Raw genomic sequence first — 18,339 nt, 5'->3', positions numbered from 1 at the left:
TGGTTTTGAATAAGTACAGAGACAAAGGGGTGGGAAGGATGGACAGCACGGACTATAAATAACAAGCAGTAATGCAGTGGAGGTAACATTCCCTGAGGAAGAGTGCCGTTGCACTTGAAACGCGTAGGATTGATCTCCACTGCTACCCGTAGCTTACCAGCGGTGACGTCACCAGCTCAGACGTGAGCTTTAATCTAAAACAGGTAACCGGTGTAGTTTGCTACCGGCCGGGGCGAACTATATCCTAGTGCCTTAATACAAAGCCGACGCCACAGCCATCCTCCCCTGGATCCACGTCTCCTGCCCTGCATCAAACACAGAACAGACACGTGGACCATCACAGAACACTACAACGCGGTAGATACATCTGAGTGAAGGTAGGACCTGTACTCAGATATATTATCTATAGCAGTTTGCATAGTACGTGATAAAGAGGAGAGCGGTCTGTGTAACTTCTTCGGTATTAGTTTTACTATAGTGCGCGGTGTTGCACTATTATTTACAGGTATTTATCTGCGTTTTGTACAGCTGGTCTGCACATTACTTTATTGGCAAGTTACGGGACTGCCAATACACCGCTGCGAACTCCATGTGGTGTAGCGCTAGTTGACAGTATTGTATGTCGAATTATTGATTATATATTACTCATCCCTGGAGTAACAATGTTTTCATGGACTCATTATTTTTGGATGGACACTGTTGACCACATGTGCACTCTCGCTTTCATTTATATTTGTTTATATGGTAATCATATCACTGTGATTTGGTGGGCTATTTAAATGGGATTATGTTGCTTGTATGTTCACAGTTTGAGAAATGCACATAGCGTGCCGAAACGCGCCACTAATATGTTGCAATAAACAGAGTAATATTATTACTAACAGCGAGTGCTGATCCTCCTTTACTGCTTTCCTTTGCAGTGATGTCATGAAGTAGAATCCTGGACTGCTATGCACTGGAACCGTATAAACTTTAGTAACAAATCAAGTTCTGTTTGGGATCCTATGACGGTCAGGTTCGAGTATGGAGGCGAGTGCTTTAATCCTGCCTTTGCAGTGAAGGGACACACTGCCCCAACTGCTGCCGTGATGATCTGCAGAGATATCGCATACGACAGTCAGTCACCACTAGTAGTGATACGAGGAGCACTAACATCTTAGAGTTATGTGCGGGACTGTTCCTCCCATGGCTGTTTTCTTCCAACTGCCAATTTTCTGCATGATAATTCTCTAACACACGCATCAAGGGTTTTCTAGGAATGTCTTTGCCAGATTTCAACACTGCCTTGACTGCCAAGTCACCAGATTTATCACCAGTCTTCCTTTTATGGTACTAGGTGGGAAGTCAGCTTCAGCAACCTACGATCTAAAGGCCCAGCTTCAACATCTGTGGGCAAATGTGCTGCAGGTTACATAAAGAACCTGTATGCCTCCATGGCCAACCATATTTCATCTGGTATCCTGGCTTGAGGAGACCCAACGGGGTCCTAGAGCCTCCTTTCACTCTAATATTGGAATCACTTACATATATCATCATTACATTCACAAATAGAAAGCTTCCTTCTATTCTGTAACAGCAGCTGCTGTGTGCCACTGTTCCCCTGCTTACCGCCGTGGTCCCGGGCACCGTGTTCAGCGTTGATCTGCTGCGAGTGCTTCCCATTCACCGCTGCAGTCCTGGGCTCTGTCTGTGTGGGTGCTGTTGTTCTGGGATCCGCTCCACAGTTTTCTCTCAGCCCTGGCCACAGCATGCTTGCTGCTTGTTCCCTGCAGCACTTCCTTAGGGCTGGCACGCGTCACTCCCTGTGCTTTATGGTTTAGGTCATGTGACCTCGCTGACCAATCCTAGCCCTCCTGCACATATATAAGTGGCTCAGCCCCCTTCCTAGATGCCTCAGTGTCAAGGTCCTTGTGTCTTGCTAAGGTTCCTGATATCTGCTTTTGTTCCTGTGCTTCTGACTCATACTTGTATTCCTGGACTCTGCTACCTGCTTGCCTTGACTCTCCTATTGCTGACCCGGACAGCCTGACCCGTACCAGTGCTGCCTGCCCTGACTATTGCCTGTATGACTTTGCCTCTGCCTCATCTTTCGGTCCTGCACTGTTGCTCTTGGTTACAACTCAGCCTGCTGACAATGCCTGTATCTTTGGTACTTTTCTCAGGTACCTCTTGGTCCACCTGGACCAGCTTCCTCGTGTGCCTATCCTCCTCTAGAGGTAGCAACCTGGTGTTCCCCACGGGAAAGTCTATTCCCACCATCAGGGGTACTGTGAAGATCAAGGGGTTCACTTAGACAACGTCTTTAGAGGAGGTTGGATACGTAGCACAGTGGGTCCACACCCGCTGGTTTGTGACATTTTCCAACATCAACTTCTAGATGCATTATGCTTTTTTGTCAATGAGTGTATGCTCATCCAGAACCCTGTGGGAATATGACGGATCAGGTAATCAATCTGCCTTTGTTTGAATGTACTATTTTCCTTGTAAGTCTTCTTTGGAGGAACAGTACCATTATTGACAGACTATAAATTACTCAGATATTGGTCTTTTGTCCAATGCAAAAAAGCTAACCAATCATTTTTTTCATAAAACAATGACTACACGTGTTACATAGTGAAACCAAGAAGCCCGGGAACGCAAGATGACCCATAATGCCGTGGAGGCGGACCATCAAAGGTTTTGGTGGAGGTGGTGACCCCAGTGATAAGACCCCAAACATCATTAGAACAGTCGAGTCTGTCTCTTGCTGCTAAAGATGGATTCAAGGCTGGATAATAAACTTTTTATTAAGCCTGTCTTCAGTAGTGCGGAAAGCCAGTGCTTTGTGTGAGCCCATCCTCATTTTAGTGGTTGCGGCAGAGATCTAGGACCTCGTACCCCCACCGTTAAATATCTTTTATATATCACAATGACATCTCAAAAGCTTTGGTGGCATACAGATACACATTAAATGCACATCATATTCTGATTCACATAGGGGGATATTAAAGTACTACTCTGTCTCACTACTATCTCGAGCGCTCTATGAATTTCAAAACCCACACAACCAGTTAATGAAGAAGCTTTGAGATGCAAACCCTAATTACAGAGGAATGGAGAGAAATGATTGGGTACCTGACATGAATTATTATAAGTAAACTAGAAACTGAGACCAATCATCATGTAATCCTGAGACATCACACCAGGTTTGGTTAACATCTGGTTCCCTCTCTCTGTCTGACCTTTAGGCATCTTTCACACGTCAGTGGATTGTGGACATATGCTATCTGTGTTCTCCATAGACAGCGGACATGCAGACTGTGGGTTAGTGGGAAAAAACACTGAGACATGCGCTACTTTGGTTCAAAAACACCCACTGAAGTATATGGGTTTGTGAAAACCACCTACAGAATACTGGTGGCAGGAAAGGCTTTGAAAATTAGTTTTCAGCCTAGTCATGTACGTGGAATACGGATGACACACACAGAACAACAAAAGGACAAACAGACCAAGCATAGACTCTTCAGGGACATCCTCATGGATAAACTACTGACCATCTTGTCACAGATGTTAGCACAGACATGTGTAAGAGGCATAATAAGAGCACTGCTTAAATTGTCAGAGAAAGCTTTCTAAAACCTGGCTACAAACCGTGGACGCCTGTCAGACACAATGTTTTCTGGTTCACCATGAATGGTATGAAACATGTCATTGTGCTGAACCTTCCTACAATGACCCAAATGGTATCCCACTCATACAACTTGGAAAACTCAACAATCAAGTTCATGGATATCTAAAAACCGACCATAGCACTCTAGATATGACGCAAGGATAATTTTATTGACGTCATTCAAAGGTAAAATAAGGTGCGATGTTTCGGTCTAACAATGAACTTTCTCAAACACCTTTTGCAGAGGAACAAGAGGAGAAGCAGAGAGGTTATAGGGAAACAAGAAAAGTCCATGGATATCTGCATCCAAAGTATCTTGTAGGTAAAGGTCTCCACTGACCAAGAGAGAGGGACCTAGACATCTTACTGCAGGCAAAAATGACACATTCTACAAAAAACCTCTCCATATCTTTAGCTGGTCAAGAGAAGGTTTTACCTATCTTAGTGATACCCGGATGACCAGCCAATGTACCACCATGATACTCTGAAAGAACAGCAGACCTAAGATTTCTAGGAACAACCAACAGTTGAACAGATTTCTGTGGAGGTGTCTGGGATTGAACCTGAAGAGTAGATCCAAAATGTGCAGCGCGACGCCCCCTGCAGCCTTATTAGGGGAGTTGGGGTACCCAGGTATAGGAATGGCCAAGTGGTATAGTGTGGCCTAAAAATGCTGTATGAGTGTCACGGTGCTCCTACCTGGATACGGCTGGATCCCAGGCGTTGGCTCCGAAGCAGACAAATAGAGAGAATAATTTAGGGACAAAAGAATAACTTGAGTCCAGACCTTAAGATGCAGTTGAAAAGCAGCTTTACTTTGGTAAACGTTTCTCCAAAACGGTTTACAGACTTAGTCTTGGTCCAAGCAGGCTTTAACATTAAACTTGGCAGGCAAACTCAAACTACTATATCTGTTGCTCTCTGGCTCTGCTGTACTGACAGGCTTGCTGTATAACTTAGCTTCTTCTTTATGCTGCAACTTCTCTCTTTGTAGTCTAGTCTCTTAATTATGCCGGGGAACTCTCCTCCTGGCTCCTAAGGCTTTAAGCTGTGGCCTCCACATCCAGCAGAGCTGAAGGTGCTCTGGCTGGCTTTACCTGGGCATGTCCAGCAGAGACGTGCCCAGCACAACCTCCTTTGGCAGGGGGTAAGCTGTAACTCTTAGAAACTGGTCCCCACCTTACCTGCAGGAAGTGGGCCTCACCCAATCATCCACATGGCAGAATGCTCCATTCTACCTAACTGTATCTCTGCCGTGTTTGCTGCCACCTGCTGGTGAACCAGGCATATTACATTAGAACATAGCAGTTACAAACATTATTAGTGGACCTGAAATAAATACACAAGATGTCATGATACTAGCATACACAGATAGAGGCAGGGTGTAGGAGTGGTAATGCCACTCTGCGGCGCTACAAATGTCCTGCATTGACCCTGCCACACCTTTATCTGGGGGTGTCATGTAGGCCACTGACAGGGGTTACTCCACTGTGTCTGCTCGACACAAACCTTTAGTCCAAGGCAACAAACCAGTTAAGACCAGTCCACACAACACACTGTAACGACTCCGCGCTGCGCCGAGATGCCAGCACTATATTACACAGTACTCAGGAGCCATGTGCGCTTCAGCCTATTCTATAATACTAAGCCAAGCCTCTAACTGCGCCCAGTGCACATCTACACATGTCCAGGCCCACCCCTTTAGTGTCCCCACACAGTACAAATGCCCAAACTGTCCCGGGACTGAGTCCCTGGATCTGACTGGGACGGCTGGGAGCGTGTTATCTATTATATACTCCTAGAAAACAGACTGGAGACTGGCTCCTCCCAGAAATGGTCACATGGTCATGACATCATCACAGGACCTTTACCTGAGCCAGCAGTACAGCCTGGAGCCTGACTCCTCCTACACTTGATCACATGGTCATGACATCATGAAAGGTCCTTTACCTCCTCCAGCCGCACAACCTGGAGCCTGACTCCTCCCTGACATAATCACATGGTTATGACATCATGAAAGGTCCTTTACCTGCTCCAGCAATACAGCCTGGAGCCTGACTCCTCCTACACATGATCACATGGTCAAAACATCATGAAAGGTCCTTTACCTCCTTCAGCCACACAACCTGGAGTCTGACTCCTCCCACACATAATCACATTGGTCAAGACATCATCACAGGTCCTTTACCTGCTCCAGCAATACAGCCTGGAGCCTGACTCCTCCCACACATAATCACATGGTCATGACATCATCACAGGTCCTTTACCTCCTTCAGCCACACAACCTGGAGCCAGACTCCTCCCACACACGATCACATGTCCATGACATCATGAAAGGTCCTTTAGCCTACTAGTCTCTCTCGCCTCCCCGATACATGTAGTGTACAGCGGTGCCAGTGGAGGTATGTGTACAGTCGCCATTGTCTGTCAGGATTACTGGGGCAGAGGGGTAATTAACCCTTTCACACCTAGGAGTTATGGTAAGTGATGGAGCGGCAGCTGCACCCTGGATACTGTTAATGGAAGGACTTTTCTACTTATTTATCTGCTGTATAGTAGAAGGACTTTTATCTGATGGAATTATACAAGGGGCCCCTGCTCCTGTCCTGTCTCCTCCACCATCATAGAAGCGGCCCCTGTTCCTGTCCTGCCTCCTCCACCATCATAGAAGGGGCCCCTGCTCCTGTCCTGCATCCTCCACCATCATAGAAGCGGCCCCTGTTCCTGTCCTGCCTCCTCCACCATCATAGAAGGGCCCCCTGCTCCTGTCCTGCCTCCTCCACCATCATAGACGGGCCCCTGCTTCTGTCCTGCCTCCTCCACCATCATAGAAGGGGCTCCTGCTCCTGTCCTGCCTTCTCCACCATCATAGAAGGGCCCCTGCTTCTGTCCTGCCTCCTCCACCATCATAGACGGGCCCCTGCTTCTGTCCTGCCTCCTCCACCATCATAGACGGGCCCCTGCTCCTGTCCTGGCTCCTCCACCATCATAGAAGGGGCCCCTGCTCCTGTCCTGCCTCCTCCACCATCATAGACGGGCCCCTGCTTCTGTCCTGCCTCCTCCACCATCATAGAAGGGGCCCCTGATCCTGTCCTGCCTCCCCCACCATCATAGAAGGGGCCCCTGCTCCTGTCCTGCCTCCTCCACCATCATAGACTGGCCCCTGCTTCTGTCCTGCCTCCTCCACCATCATAGACGGGCCCCTGCTCCTGTCCTGCCTCCTCCACCATCATAGAAGGGGCCCTGCTCCTGTCCTGCCTCCTCCACCATCATAGACGGGTCCCTGCTCCTGTCCTGCCTCCTCCACCATCATAGACGGGCCCCTGCTTCTGTCCTGCCTCCTCCACCATCATAGACGGGCCCCTGCTCCTGTCCTGGCTCCTCCACCATCATAGAAGGGGCCCCTGCTCCTGTCCTGCCTCCTCCACCATCATAGACGGGCCCCTGCTTCTGTCCTGCCTCCTCCACCATCATAGAAGGGGCCCCTGATCCTGTCCTGCCTCCCCCACCATCATAGAAGGGGCCCCTGCTCCTGTCCTGCCTCCTCCACCATCATAGACTGGCCCCTGCTTCTGTCCTGCCTCCTCCACCATCATAGACGGGCCCCTGCTCCTGTCCTGCCTCCTCCACCATCATAGAAGGGCCCCTGCTCCTGTCCTGCCTCCTCCACCATCATAGAAGGGGCCCCTGCTCCTGTCCTGCCTCCTCCACCATCATAGACGGGCCCCTGCTTCTGTCCTGCCTCCTCCACCATCATAGAAGGGGCCCCTGATCCTGTCCTGCCTCCCCCACCATCATAGAAGGGGCCCCTGCTCCTGTCCTGCCTCCTCCACCATCATAGACGGGCCCCTGCTTCTGTCCTGCCTCCTCCACCATCATAGACGGGCCCCTGCTCCTGTCCTGCCTCCTCCACCATCATAGAAGGGGCCCCTGCTCCTGTCCTGCCTCCTCCACCATTATAGACGGGCCCCTGCTCCTGTCCTGTCTCCTCCACCATCATAGAAAGGGCTCTGCTCCTGTCCTGCCTCCTCCACCATTATAGACGGGCCCCTGCTCCTGTCCTGCCTCCTCCACCATCATAGAAGGGGCCCCTGCTCCTGTCCTATATCCTCCACCATCATAGAAGGGGCTCTGCTCCTGTCCTGCCTCCTCCACCATCATAGAAGGGGCCCCTGATCCTGTCCTGTATCCTCCACCATCATAGAAGGGGCTCTGCTCCTGTCCTGCCTCCTCCACCATCATAGACGGGTCCCTGCTCCTGTCCTGCCTCCTCCACCATCATAGAAGGGGCCCCTGATCCTGTCCTGTATCCTCCACCATCATAGAAGGGGCTCTGCTCCTGTCCTGCCTCCTCCACCATCATAGACGGGTCCCTGCTCCTGTCCTGCCTCCTCCACCATCATAGAAGGGGCTCTGCTCCTGTCCTGCCTCCTCCACCATTATAGACGAGCCCCTGCTCCTGTCTCCTCCACCATCATAGAAGGGGCTCTGCTCCTGTCCTGCCTCCTCCACCATCATAGACGGGGCCCCTGCTCCTGTCCTGTCTCCTCCACCATCATAGACGGGGCCCTGCTTCTGTCCTGCCTCCTCCACCATCATAGTGCTGGTCCCCAGCTATAAATGGAGAGAACACAACATCTACACTTTATTATCTCCTCCAACGTCTTCTTTTATTATCTCCAGTTATTGTATTTTACATGATATTTTGTAGGATTTTACATCGTCTCATCTTCTTTCCATTCAGGTTCCTACAATATAGGATCCACTCAGTGGATATCTTCTATATAAGATCTTTCTTCTGATTGATCAAGGATGGACAGGGACAAGATGGAGGAGGGTATAATAAATCTCACCCTAGAGATCCTCTTCCGGCTTACTGGAGAGGTGAGAGATTCTGATGATGTCACATTACATCATCTTATCTATGTTACTAACAGATGGACATGACTGGAGAGGTGAGGGACTCTGGAGATGTATGGAGTGATAGTTATTACTGTGTCTCTCCATAACCAGGGCTACACAGTAGTGAAGAAGACCTCTAGTGAGCGCTGTCAGGACCCTGTGTCTGAAGGATGGGGAAGAACCCTGAGCCCTATCACGGGGCCTCCACCTCACCTCCTGATACATGAGGAAATCAATAGAGAGAAGATCCTAGAACTTACTAACAAGATGATTGAGCTGCTGACTGGAGAGGTGACACTGCTGGGAATGCTGGGACATTATACAGGAACGCTATGAAGGGATCTGGGTGATGACTGTATCATTGTGTTGTCAGGTTCCTATAAGGTGTCAGGATGTCACCATCTATTTCTCCATGGAGGAGTGGGAGTATTTAGAAGGACACACAGATCAGTACAAGGACATCATGATGGAGGATCACCGGCCGCTCACATCACCAGGTAATAGACATGACTAAATACACGCGTCCTCTCGATCTGTATGTAAGAACTTAATTTATTAACTGGATATGTTTCCTACAGTTAAGGAAGAGAGAAGAACACCAGAGAGATGTCCCAGTCCTCTTCTTCCACAGGATGATTCAGAAGAACATCACAATGTCCCACAGGATGATCAGGTAGATGGAGATATGGTCTCATGAAATGTTCCCTATGATCTGTAGAAGGCTGTGAAGATCTTGTATTATCCATCAGTAATATACACTGCCTGTCCCCAAAAAAGCCACCACTTGGATTTAACTAAGCAAATAGTTATGAGCCTCCTATTGGATAATTACTGCATGGGTGATTATCTTTCAGCTGGAAATAAGTTATTTAACCCCAACTGGGGCAATGAGTTGCTTCTAATTTCTTGAACAACCATGTCGAAAGACACATCTCGTGGTCGTGGAAAAGATGTTAGTCTGTTTGAGAAGGGTCAAATCATTGGCATGCATCAAGCAGAGAAAACATCTAAGGAGATTGCAGAAACTACTAAAATTGGGTAAAGAACTGTCCAACGCATTATTAAAAACTGGAAGGATAGTGGGGACCCATCGTATTCGAGGAAGAAATGTGGTGGGGAAAAAAATCCTGATTGATCCTGATCGGCGATCACTTAAACGTTTGGTGAAATCAAATCGAAGAAAAACAACAGTAGAATTCAGGGCTATGTTTAATAGTGAAAGTAAGAGCATTTCCACATGCACAATGCGAAGGGGACTCAAGGGATTGGGACTGAACAGCTGTGTAGCCGTAAGAAAACCACTAATCAGTCAGGGAAACCAGGAAAAAAGGCTTCAATTTGTTAGGGAGCATAAAGATTGGACTCTGGAGCAATGGAAGAAGGTGATATGGTCTGATGAGTCCAGATTTACCCTGTTCCAGAGTGATGGGCACATCAGGGTAAGAAGAGGGGCAGATGAAGTGGTGCCCCCATTATGCCCAGTACCTCCTGTACCAGCCTGTGGGGGCAGTGCTATGATCTGGGGTTGCTGCAGAGCGGTTCAGGGAGCGTGAGACATCATTGTCACACATGGATTGGCCACCACAGAGTCCAAACCTTAAAGGGGTTGTCCAGGTTCAGAGCTGAACCCGGACATACCCTTATTTTCACCCCGGCAGCCCCCCTGAGCCTAGCATCGGAGTATCTCATGCTCCGATGCGCTCCAGTGCCCTGCGCTAGATCGCGCAGGGCACGGACTCTTTTGTTTTCAATAACACACTGCCGGGCGGTAACTTCCGCCCAGCGGTGTGTTCGGTGATGTCACCGGCTCTGAGGGGCGGGCTTTAGCTCTGCCCTAGCCGTTTTACTGGCTAGAGCAGAGCCAAATCCCGCCCATCAGTGCCGGTGACGTCACCGGGGTTCCTGTCAGCCCCATAGAGAGCCCCGGTACGTCACCGGAACTCTGAAAAATGCCTTTGCCCTGTGCAATTTAGCGCAGGGCAAAGGAGAGCATCGGAGCATGAACTGCTCGGATGCTCCTGTGAGGGGGGCTGCCTGGGTGAAAATGGAGGGCTGTCCAGGTTCAGCTCTGAACCTGGACAACCCCTTTAAAGGGGTTCTGCACTTTCATTTAACTGATGATCTATCCTCTGGATAGATCATCAGCTTCTGATCGGCAGCGGTCAGACACCCGGGACCCCCGCCGATCAGCTGTTTGAGAAGGCAGCGGCGCTCCAGCAGCGCCACAGCCTTCTCACTGTTTACCGCCGGGCCGCCCGCCCTCTGACGTCACGACTTGTATCAACTAGAGTGGGCGCGGCTAGGCTCTGTTCACTTGAATGGAGCTTAGCCGTGCCCACGCTAGTTGATACAAGTCGTGACGTCAGTGGGCGGGCGGCCCAGCGGTAAACAGTGAGAAGGCCGCGGCGCTGCTGGAGAGCCGCTGCCTTCTCAAACAGCTGATCGGCGGGGGTCCCGGGTGTCGGACCCCTGCCGATCAGAAGCTGATGATCTATTCAAAGGATAGATCATCAGTTAAATGAAAGTGAAGAACCCCTTTAACTCCATTGAGAATCTTTGGTATGTGCTGGAGAAGGCTTTGTGCAGCGGTCGGACTCATCCATCATCAATGCGAGATCTTGGTGAAAAATGAATGCAACACTGGATGGAAATAAATCTTGTGACATCGCAGAAGCTTATCGAAACAATGCCACAGCGAATGCGTGCCGTAATCAAAGCTAAAGATGGTCCAACGAAATATTAGAGTGTGTGGCCTTTTTTTTTGGTGGCAACTTTTTTTTTTTTTTTTTGGGACAGGCAGTGTATGTTTTATCCATGTATAGTGAGAAAGGTGGAGATGGCAGGATTACAGCTGACCATACACATTACATGTCTGGATCTTATCACAATCTTCTGGCTATGGAGACTTTTAAGATGGCCTCGTGTGTCAACGGCCAGGACAATGCCATACCATAACTGGTCAGCCAGCATTGAGTTGTGCCCAGATTGTCAGCTTTTGCCTATCCTACAATGTATCTCTAGGTTTCTAGGAGACTACTCTCTTCCATATCCTGCCCCATATGAAAATTTGACATAGAGCTTCACCATTCACTGAGAAAGGATGCTACTATGCACATTCATGGTTCTGTGTGGCCCATACTACACATCCTTCCATGACTTTCCTAACTCCCCACGACTATAAGCATATCACACAATAGTGTACATTACAGTATAGTCCTAAGACAGCAATTTATACCACAGATTACATTCTAGCACATCTACAATGGGGAATATGTCTGTAATTTTTACCATAGGTACACTTCAACTGTGAGAGACAGAATCTAAAAAAAAAAAAAAAAACGGGAAGTTTTTGAGACCGTGTGGTAGGTCCGGGTGATCTGACAATGTAGTAAGAGGTCCTGGTAGATGTGCCAGGCAGAGCTTAGCTGCGAATCTAAACCATGTCCTGGCAAGAGAATAAATAAGCTGGTTGGATTTGCACTGGGGTAACCTATAAAATGTCGGTTTTGGGAGCCAGAATATTCCAGTCGCCAAATTAGGGGCCTCCTCAAGTTCCAGGTCTACCCACAGCTTTGATGCACGGTTAGTGTGTAAGTCTAGAATACAGTTCATAATCGTAGCTCTGTAGTAAGTGAGGAGATTGGGAAGACCCACACCTCCCGCCAATTTAGCTCTTGTGAGAGTCGCATAGCTTAGTCTACCTCTGAGTATTGTTTGGAATATGTATAAGAGTCGAGGTAAAATATCCATCTTAATGGTGTTGATTTTACCAAACCAGGATATGTAGAGGGAAGACCACTTCTGGAGATCAGCCTCCACCGTTTTAAGCATGGGTTGGTAGTTCAGTTTAAAAAGAAGGGCAAGGTTTAATGGCCCGGGGGGCCCAACGGAAAGAGAAGGATTCTTTAACCGCTTGCCGTCACATTAACGCCGAAAGGCGTGAGTGCGGCGGCTCTCTCAGGTCACACTAACGCCGAAAGGCGTCATCTCGTGAGACCCGAGATTTCCTGTGAACGCGCGCTCACAGGAGTGCGCGTTCACAGGATCGCGCAGTTCAGAAGTTCATCTACAGCCTGCCGGCAGCGATCATTGGCTGGCAGGCTGTAGATTTTTAAAGGATTCAATCAAAGAGGTATGTCAGATGCTATTTTGTAAATAGCGTCTGATATACCTGCTACCTGGTCCTCTGGTGGTCCCTTTTGCTTGGATCGACCACCAGAGGACACAGGTAGCTCAGTAAAGTAGCACCAAACACCACACTACACCCCCCCCCCCCCTGTCACTTATGAACCCCTGATCACCTATATTAGACTCCCTGATCACCTCCCTGTAAGGGTCCCTCATCACCGCCAGGTAGTTAGCTACTTGCTAGGTAGTTAGCGCCCAGCCCACCGCACCGCAGTCACTGATTAGCGTCATCGCTGTCGCTAATCAGCACTAGTACTATATAGTGTCTGTAAGTGATCAAGACTGATCGCAATCAGATCTATATCAGTACATTAGGGTCACCTTAGGCTCTACAAAAAACGCAGTGTTCGCCCGATCAGGCCTGATCTTGTGCGCACACTTGTGTTCAGTCCGCCCCCACCGCAGTGACAGAATTTTTTTTTTCTGATCACTGCAAAAACACTGTAAAATCGCTTTACCGCTATAAAGATCACTTTTGAGCTTTTTGGATCTTTATTAGCGATCGCAGCTTTACTTCGCAAGCTCTCCTTTTTTACTAGGTAGGTGTCCTCTTTTTCCCGGGTAGTCTCAGAGGAATACCCCCTAAATTTAGTGAACCCAAAATGTCAAACAAGGGGTATTCCGCTGAAGAGGCCTACAGGATTCTGGCCGTGATGGATGAAAGCGATGGGGACGCCTCACCCGCTGAATCCAGTGGTTCAGAATATGAACCTGTAGACAGCAGTGGCACTCTAACCGCTAGCGAAGATGACGAGGTTGAGGTCCCTGCTACGGTCAGGCATACCCGATCCCATGTCAGTGTTCTGCATACCCTGCATGATGAGCCTCATTTTCAGCAGAGTGGTGCTAGCGCTGATCTTTTTCATGGTGCAGCATACACCAGCAGCGCAGCACAGCCTGAACCTTCTACCAGCACTGCCGTATTCCCTGGTGAAGTGGCGAGCACCAGAAGGGCAGTTCAAGCTGGTACGGTGGCACGTGCAGTAACTCCCCCGTCGCAGCCACCATGTTTACAGGCCCGTAGAGCCCTTAGTCTCCCAGAGGCGCTGGCAAACCCTAATTGGCACTCCACTGCTTCCGCCGCACCTGTATTGCCCCCTTTCACCGCCCAGTCTGGAGTTCGCGTGAGACAGCTCATTTAGGATCGGCCCTAATCAGGTATTATAATTATTCTATTTATTTATTTTTTTAAAAGCAGTCATATAATCGCATAGCGAATTAAGCTTAGCTGTCTCTATAGTAAACTTTCCTATATGATTGCTAGAATTAGCGAAGTTGACGAATAGGGAGCTAAAACGAAGATGCCGAATACTTCGTTATCTTTGTTTTGTGGAATATAACGAATATATTCGTCATATTCGCTAATTCTACCAAGCCAACCATAGTAAAACAGGTTCAAGTTGTAATCGCAATTCGATTATTTCAAGTTATAATAATCGAATTTCAATTTTAACTTAAAGGCTACTCTCCTATTGAAATAGCAATGCGATTAATTCAAGTTATAATAATCAAATTTCGATTTTAACTTAGCACTGCTATATTCCATATTCGTTAATTCTAGCCTAATATGGAATATAGCAGTGCTAAGTTAAAATCGAAATTTGATTATTATAACTTGAATTAATCGCATTGCTATTTCAATATGAGAGCAGCCTTTAAGTTAAAATCGAAATTTGATTATTTAAATCGCATATTAATCGCGATAACAAGAATAATGACAAATATTCGATTTCGACGAATATTCGCGAATTTCGTCGAAATCGAATATGGCACCTGCCGCTCATCACTAGTCCCTAGTACATTTTACCGAGCCCCTTGGCATCAAACAGTACATCCCCAGCAAGCGCGCCCGGTATGGGGTCAAACTATATAAGCTCTGTGAAAGGGCCACAGGCTATACATAATCGTTTTAGGGTCTATGAGGGAAAAGACTCAAAACTGGAGCCGGTCGGATGTCCTGACTACCTGGGGAGCAGTGGCAAGATTGTCTGGGACTTGGTGTCACCCTTACTCCACAAGGGGTACCACTTATACGTGGACAATTTTTACTCAAGCGTGGCCCTCTTTCGACACTTGCATCTAGTCGGAATTCAATGCTGTGGCACCGCGCGACCTAGTCGCCGGGGCTTCCCCCAACGGCTCATTAATAACCGACTTGCACGGGGGGAGGGCTGTCTTGTGTGACCAAGAACTGCTTGCGATGAAGTGGAGGGACAAGAGGGATGTTTACCTTCTGTCCACCATTCACGCAGACACGACAGTGCAAATTGAAAGGGCAACTAGAGTCATTGAGAAACCCCTCTCTGTCCACGACTATAACCTTTACGTGGGAGGGGTGGACTTCAATGACCAAATGTTGGCTCCCTATTTAGTGTCCCGCCGCACCAGACGCTGGTATAAGAAGGTGTCTGTTTATTTAATTCAATTGGCTGTATATAATAGTTTCGTTCTCTACAGTAAGGCTGGGAGAACAGGATCCTTCCTAAAATTCCAGGAAGAGATAATTTCGGAAATCCTGTATCCAGGAGTGTCCGTGCCCCAAGTCCCTGATGTAGTGAGTCCCTGATGTACCGAGTGTCTATCCGTGGAATAAGGCGTGACACCACCTTTTTTTTGTCCTGACTGTCCTGACCAGCCTGCCCTATGCATAGGGGAGTGTTTCCGCAAGTACCACACACAGGTACACTATTAGTGTAGGGATTGCGTGACACAGGACAGGCATACAGGGGTCTTAGGGCCCTTTCACACAGAGCTGCCACAAACCTCTCCTTTCACCTGGGACAAAGTGCATAATGTACTTAGCCACATCTCTGGGCGATTTGCGCTTTGCACATTGTGTAAAAAAAAAATCACAGTTAAGCAAAAAAGTTAATGTTCTGTTTCAAAAGTTCAATAAAGTTTATAAAAGTTAATGTTCTGTTCAATGTTAAATAAAGTAAATGTTAATAAATTTATTGCATTGCAGGCCAGTTTTTTTTTTTTTACCTTCTAGGTGGACCAAGCGATCAACCAGCTGCAGCACTGATGTGCATTCTGACAGAAGCATTGCGGTGTATGCGGCGCTGCAAGACGCTTTGGCAAACATTTTTTATATAAAAAAATAATAATTCTGGCTGATTTATTCATCCACATCGATTGATGTGAATGGAGAAATCGGGTTTGCCAGGGCATACGAGCTGAGTGGGTTTGGATGTTGGGCGGAGCTCCTATGTCCTGGCAGACGCCTTTCCCCTCCTTTTTTTTTTTTGCACATTTTTTGGCAGAGATTTTTTCATCCACATTGATCGATGCGAATGAAGAAATCTGTGCCGTTCATTTTTTCTTTCAGCCCAGAGGCTGAACGGAAAATAAAAAATCTCATTACCCGTATGCTCAATATAAGGAGAGTAGCAGAAACTCCTAATGCTGGCCATACATGTAATGATTGTGGAGACCCTCAAATGCCAGGGCAGTACAAACACCCCACAAATGACCCCATTTTGGAAAGAAGACACCTCAAGGTATTCGCTGAGGGGCATATTGAGTCCATGAAAGATTTAACTTTTTGTCCCAAGTTAGCAGAAAGGGAGACTTTGTGAGAAAAAACAAAAAAAATAAATTTCCACTAAATTGTGCCCAAAAAAAAAATCTTCTATGAACTCGCCGTGCCTCTCACGGAATACCTTGGGGTGTCTTCTTTCCAAAATGGGGTCACATGTGGGGTATTTATACTGCCCTGGCATTTTAGGGGCTCTAAAGCGTGAGAATAAGTCTGGAATCCAAATGTCGAAAAATGCCCTCCTAAAAGGTACTCATTGGAATTTGGGCCGCTTTGCGCACCTAGGCTGCAAAAAAGTGTCACACATGTGGTATCGCCGTACTCAGGAGAAGTAGGGCAATGTGTTTTGGGGTGTCTTTTTACATATAGCCATGCTGGGTGAGAAAAATATCTCTGTAAAATGACAACTTTTTATAAAAAAAATGGGACAAGTTGTCTTTTACAGAGATATTTCTCTCACCCAGCATGGGTATATGTAAAAAGACACCCCAAAACACATTGCCCTACTTCTTCTGAGTACGGCGATCCCACATATGTGACACTTTTTTGCAGCCTAGGTGCGCAAAGGTGCCCAAATTCCAATGAGTATCTTTAGGATTTCACAGGGCATTTTTTACGCATTTTTTGTCACAAGTTAGTGGAATATGAGACTTTGTAAGGAAAGAAAATTAATAAATAAATCATTTTCCGCTAACTTGTGCCAAAAAAAAAAAATATTCTAGGAACTCGCCATGCCCCTCACGGAATACCTTGGGGTGTCTTCTTTCCAAAATGGGGTCACTTGTGGGGTATTTATACTATCCTGCCATTCTTGCACCTCAAGAAACATGACAGGTGCTCAGAAAGTCAGAGCTGCTTCAAAATGTGGAAATTCAAATTTTTGTACCATAGTTTGTAAACGCTATAGCTTTTGCGCAAACCAATAAATATATACTTATTGGATTTTTTTTATCAAAGACATGTAGCACAATAAATTCTGACACAAACTTGTATAGAAATGTAGTTATAGTTGAACAATTTAACCAGAGAAAGTTAAAAATACACTTTTTTTTTTAGAAATTGCGGCCTTTTTTGATTAATATCGGAAAAACTAAAAATCTTAGCAGCAATCAAATAGCACCAAAGGAAAGCTGTATTTGTGAGAAGAAAAGGAGGTAAAATTCATTTGGGTGCCAAGTTGCATGACCGAGCAATAAACCGTTAAAGTTGTGAAGTGCCGATTTGTAAAAAAGAGCCTGGTCACTAGGGGGGTATAAACCTGTGGTCCTTAAGTGGTTAAGAGACGTCTCCTCCCGCTTAGGTAATGAAACATTTAGTATCTCTGACTTTTGGAGGTTAACTTGGAAATACTGAGGACGACCGAACATCTCAAAAATTTTTAAGTACAGATGATAAACCAACTCTGGGGGCAGTTAGATAGATGAGCAAATAATCAGCAAATAATGATAATTTGTGTTCGGTTTTACTAACTTTAAAACCACTAATGGAGGGGTTAGCTCGGAGGGAATTCGCAAGAGATTCCATCACTAGGATGTATAAAAATGGCGATAAGGGGCATCCCTGGCGTGTCCTGTTCCTTATCAGAAAAGGGGATTATAGCAATCCATTAACTCATACGCAGGCTGAGGGAGAGGAGTATAGCACCATGATCTTTTGGAGCATGTTAGAACCCATACCCATGTGAATTAATGTTTCTTCTAGAAATCGCCAGTTGACCCTATCAAATACCTTCTCGGCATCGACCACGAGGAGGCACCAGGGGGCTTTGAGTGATTTCGCTCTGGCTATTAGGCTTAAAGATTTAAGGGTATTGTCTCGGGCTTCCCAGCCTGGGACGATTCCCACCTGCTCCCTATGTATACACTCCGGGACAAAGGGGTGTAGTCTCAGGGCGAGGAGTTTGGCATAAAGTTTGAGGTCAACATTCAGGATGGAGATATGGAGATAGGTCTGTAATTTGAGCACAGCAGTGTGGTCCCGCCCCAGGCACGGGGATAACTCTAATATGCATTTGTAGGGCCTGCGGCGGAAAGGGGCAGTCCCTAGATATAGAGTTGAAAGT

The 18,339-nt window shown here is 47.2% G+C and overlaps 1 long non-coding RNA gene across 1 annotated transcript; it reads left to right on the top strand.

The window, feature by feature from the left end:
* The first annotated feature begins 5,995 nt into the window (after positions 1 to 5,995).
* Positions 5,996 to 8,719, top strand: LOC122939874. The gene is made up of 3 exons (XR_006390193.1): positions 5,996 to 6,129; positions 8,394 to 8,533; positions 8,663 to 8,719. It is a non-coding gene; the product is annotated as an uncharacterized LOC122939874 (long non-coding RNA).
* Positions 8,720 to 18,339: the final 9,620 nt, after the last annotated feature.

The sequence above is a fragment of the Bufo gargarizans genome, chromosome 6, assembly GCF_014858855.1.
Source record: "Bufo gargarizans isolate SCDJY-AF-19 chromosome 6, ASM1485885v1, whole genome shotgun sequence".
Classification (NCBI taxonomy): domain Eukaryota; kingdom Metazoa; phylum Chordata; class Amphibia; order Anura; family Bufonidae; genus Bufo; species Bufo gargarizans.
The sequence above is the reverse complement of the archived record's forward strand: the minus strand, read 5'-3'. Positions and strand labels throughout refer to the sequence as shown.